Source organism: Triticum dicoccoides, chromosome 2B, assembly GCF_002162155.2.
Source record: "Triticum dicoccoides isolate Atlit2015 ecotype Zavitan chromosome 2B, WEW_v2.0, whole genome shotgun sequence".
In the NCBI taxonomy this organism is placed as follows: Eukaryota; Viridiplantae; Streptophyta; class Magnoliopsida; order Poales; family Poaceae; genus Triticum; species Triticum dicoccoides.
Genome location: NC_041383.1, coordinates 694,251,942 through 694,256,817, shown reverse-complemented (window position 1 = coordinate 694,256,817; position 4,876 = coordinate 694,251,942). Strand labels below are relative to the sequence as shown.

Here is a 4,876-nt window from a genome sequence, read left to right as displayed (position 1 = left end):
CCGAGATTTGATCGTCGGTATCATCATACCTAGTTCAATCTCGTTACCGGAAAGTCTCTTTACTTGTTCCATAATACTTCATCCCGTAACTAACTCATTAGTCACAATGCTTGCAAGGCTTATAGTGATGAGTATTACCGAGTGGGCCAAGAGATACCTCTCCGAAACACGGAGTGACAAATCCTAATCTCGATCTATGCCAACCCAACAAACACCTTCGGAGACACCTGTAAAGCACCTTTATAATCACCCTTTTACGTTGTGACCTTTGGTATTCGGGAGTTGCATAATCTCATAGTCTGAGGAACTTGTATAAGTCATGAAGAAAGCAGTAGCAATGAAACTAACACGATTATAATGCTAAGCTAATGGATGGGTCATGACCATCACATCATTATCCTATTGATGTGATCCCGTTCATCAAATGACAACACATGTCTATGCTTAGGAAACTTAACCATCTTTGATTAACGAGCTAGTTAAGTAGAGGCATACTAGGGACTATATGTATCGTCTATGTATTCGTACATGTACTAAGTTTCCGGTTAGTACAATTCTAGTCTTTACCTACTAAGGGCATCTCCAGCCGTTGGCCCCCAGGAGGGGCAAAAAATCGCCCCCTGGGGGCACACCAGCGCTAAACCGCGCATTGGGGGCGTGATGCCCCCCAGTCGCGGCGCCCACGGTTAGTCAAAAAAGTCAAATACGGCGCAAAAACGACTCAAATTTAACGCAAACATCGGTGAGTTCGTTCAAACTTAAACATATTTTACAAATAAAAAATACCGCGGGCTACCCCCGCCGTCTCCCTCGCCGCCTGCCTCGCCGCCCGCCCACGCGGTTCTACATGCCGAGGAGGCTATAGAACCGCGTGTAGTCACCGCTGTCGTCGTCGTCGTCATCGCAGGCCCCGCCTACGCCTCCGCCATCCCTGCTGCATCCCTCCCCCGGTTGGCGCGGCGGGTTGGACGGTCCGGGGGCGGCGTCGTCATCGTTGCTGTCGAGGACCACGACGCCGTGCTCGTCCTCGCGCCCACGCTTGCGGGCGGCGATCTCCTCCAAGGCCCGGCGCTGCCGGACCATCTCGTCATGGAGGTAGTTGTCCCGCACCCACCGTATGGTGTCCTCGTCGGAGAAGCGCCGGGCTATCTCCTCGTACTCCGCGGGGAAGCCAGGCTCCGGCTTGGGCTCGACGAGGATGAAGCGTCCGGTGGGTGGAGAGGCGTTGGCGCCGATGCGGACGCCGGAGCTGTGTGTGCGCGCGCTGACCGGCGTGCCCTGGGGCTCCGGCTTGACGGGGCGGAGGCAGGGCGAGCCGCCGGACGAGGAGGAGGACCCCCCGGTCTCCATGCGCCTCGGGGTCCAGGAGCTTCCCCGGCGGCGTGAGAAGGAAGGGGGAGCAGGGTACTCGAGGCGCGGCGTGTTGCCGCCCTTGATGTACTCGAGGACGGCCTCCAACATGCGCCCGGGCACGCCCCACCACCGACGCCCACCGGCGGCGTTGAGCCTGCCGGAGGGCACGACGCTGTTGGTCGCCTCGAGCTGCTGGGCGTGATGATGGCGGAAGTAAGGGTCCCAGAGCGGGTTGTTGGGGATGTAACGTGGCCCCTCCCTCACCGCACGCGGCAGGTTCGAGCGGATCCGTGCGATCTCCGCACACTGCGCCGCGCCGGTGGGTACCGGGGGCACCGGCACGCCGCCCGCGCTGATCCTCCACGCGCCCGGGCACCCGCATGTTCGGCGGGACCGGGTACTCGGCCTCGTAAAGGAGGCGAGCCTCATCTTCATGAAGATGGCGGTGGCCGAAGCCGTTCGCCGCCGCACCGTCGCCTGGGAAGTGCTCGGCCATGGGTGTGAACTGGAGACGGTGAAAGAGAGAAGAGGAGAGGGAGGAACGACGACGGCGGGAGAGTGTGAGTCGCCGAGTGCGCCGGGGAGCGACATATATAGGCCGAGGCGTGTGTGCCACCGTGTGTACGCGTGGCGGGCGAGGGAGGGCGAGGGACGCGCGTCGTCCGGTCTTCGCTACGCCGCCCGTGAGTCATCAATGGTGCAGGCTAACCGGCGCGGTAGCGCGCGGCAGCTTTGGCATTGATTCTCCGCGGGAAACGAGGCGATGAGGACGACGAAGGGCCAAGAAGAGAGCCGTGTCGCTGACGCGGCGGGCCCGCGGCTTTTTCGCGCCAAAACAGTTCGCCCGGCGCCCCCGGGCGCCCCCCAGCGTGCCGGGTTCGGGCTGGGTCCGCCGGCGCTGTTTTCGGCCCAAGCCGGCGAAAATCGGGCTCCTAGGGGCGCGACTGGGCCGTTTTTTCGGCGCCAGCGCGAAAAAATCGCCTAGGGAGGCCTTCCTGGGGCGCGGCTGGAGATGCCCTAATAAACCAGCGATCGCTTCTGGTCGTACGTCGCCGACTGCTTTGCAAAAAAGTCCCCCTATTTCTAAGAAATTAACCCGCAGTCCTACTTAAAGTGTGGATAACGTTTCAATTTTACAAAGAAACCCCTCTAATCCTGGGCCCGAACCGGATCACGCCGCCGCCTGCAGCTCCCTCCTGCGCGAGCTCCCCTCGCGCCCGCAAGCCGCCTCGCTGGCGACCCCACACCTCTGCCACGCCCCGCTGCCGGCGACCTTCCCCGCTGGATCTCCGGTCGCTCCGCCACCTCGCCCCTCTCCCTTTCCTCCTTCTTCTTGATCTCCTCTCACCTATCTTCCTCTTTCTCGCTGGATAGGACATCCATGGCGCCGCTGGACCTCTATCTCGCTGGATCTGGCCGCCACCACGCCAAATCCGTCGGAAATGGATCCACCCCGGCCAGATCCGCCCGGATCCGACCGGGCCCCACCGTCGTCGCCACCGGAGTGCCGCCCCGCTCGACCTGCAGCGCCACCTTCCACCGGCAGCCCCCAGTCTCGGTCTCCATGCGATCATTCGGATGATGCTCGGCGTGTCACTGTAATTGCCGGCTACTGCCGCTCCCTGCCCCTGTTCAATTAAGCCAACGCTTGAAATTTTGGTTCAGAATGACCTGCTCTTCAATCCTTGCTGATTTGTGGTTTTGAGACCCACCCAAGCAGGGTCTGCGCTCATGAGGAGAACCTGCTGTTCCTGGAGGCCTGGCAGACAGTCGATCCCGCTACTACCACAAGTCCGCTTTGTGACGAGCTGGTCAACACACGGGAGGAGACATATATGATTCCACTTGTGCAAAGTCTGCCTGTACTACTATCCATATTGCCCCATAGCAATACAATTTATCTACTGCCTCAATAGCTCACTTCTGCAAGTCATAACATGCCACTTAATATTTTAGAAAGTACAACCGAGTTTAATAAGTGGATCAAATGCAGTTGTCATGCACCTCCTTTGGTTGAATCCGAATTCTGTTAGAAACATGGCAAACCACCTAAGTATGCCATTGATCTGTACAAAACTAAGAGATTTTGTGTTTTTATAGTTCTTTTTTGCTCTAACCAAATTTGCTTATCTGACATTTTTTCAGATGTTGCAACCTTGGGCGATCGGTTCTTTGAATTCTTGAAACCAATGCCTTTTCTGAAGTAAGTTTGGCATGCAAGGTGCCCTCACGGTTTATTTTCAAGATGGCGCTGGGATCTCGGGAACGTGCCGGATGGCGTCACGTTCCTGCACCTTGGGGATGGCTTTGGGTCGAATTCTCCTCCATGCAATCTTGTGCTCCTTTGGTATGTGTGGCTTCGCCCATCTTCCTCATATTTTCTTCTACTGACTGTTGTAGCCTTACTATGCATCCTGGAGCGACACCATGTATTCCAGAGCTGCTACATGAACACAATGAAACACCTGACCTTCAAAGAAAATGATACAGCTGGCCAGTTTGGTTTGGACTTTGCAGGAGGCTTTCAGATGTTTTTGTATGTTACATACCCCTCGTTAGCCAACAAAATAAGTCGATATTCTTTATGGATATAGGATTTGCATGTTTTCTATTGTTTCTAGCGAATACAGACTAAGTCTCTGATTATCTGCAGGGTGTTTCTAATCTTTCTGCCTTCTAGCGTAAATAGAGGTATGGTGCCTAGAGTTCAACTATTTATCCTATGTAGTATAATTGACATTTAAGTTATACAACCTTTCCAGATTTCTCAATATCATGCCTAGAGCTTATAATCCTTTCTTTGAAGATCCATAGCAAGACTTTGAAACTGTTGCACATACATAAATTAAACTAGCTGCCTGTAGTACGAGTATTATATAGATTTGTATGTATGTGGTTACTTTGTTCTGTGGCAAAAGGGTTCAAGGCTAGCATTTTTTTAAATATAGCACATTCATATAAATTTTCTTGCAATTCTAACTATGAAATCGACATTCATTCAGTAGTTTTTCTGTAACAATATAAATGATCTTTCAGTCACAATGCCAGTATTTAGAACTAAATCTGATGGGCCTAAATTCCCCTTGGACCCCCACCCCCTCATTATATTCCTATCTCTCCAATCTCCTTTCTCCAGCGGCTATCAGAGAATAGAGATCACATCATGAATTTGTTTTTTGTCAGAGATGTTCTCCCATCGCTATTGGCTGTCAAATTTGTGATGCAATCCATCCCTATGTCGACACAATCAGCAGAACAAATCAGCTATCATGATTTGCCCATTGATCTCATGGAGTGATTCAAACCTGCAAGCACCAGGGTAAGAAGTTTCGGTTTTCTTACTAATGCAACTGATTTTGTAAGGTTACAACAATGTCAGTTTGCTTTTATGTTTGTTTTCTAATTTCTACATATTCCTTTCTTACGGATTCTGCCTTCAAGGAAATCTAATTATCTAGGTAGTATGGAAAAGTATGCAAATTATATAACTATTTGGGTATACTCATGCTCTGCTATGTCAGAT

General features: G+C 52.9%; 1 long non-coding RNA gene across 1 annotated transcript; it reads left to right on the top strand.

Annotated features, from left to right (window-relative positions):
• Positions 1 to 3,638: 3,638 nt before the first annotated feature.
• LOC119368356 lies at positions 3,639 to 4,586 on the top strand. The gene is made up of 3 exons (XR_005176609.1): positions 3,639 to 3,700; positions 4,007 to 4,044; positions 4,537 to 4,586. It is a non-coding gene; the product is annotated as an uncharacterized LOC119368356 (long non-coding RNA).
• The last annotated feature ends 290 nt before the right edge of the window (positions 4,587 to 4,876 follow it).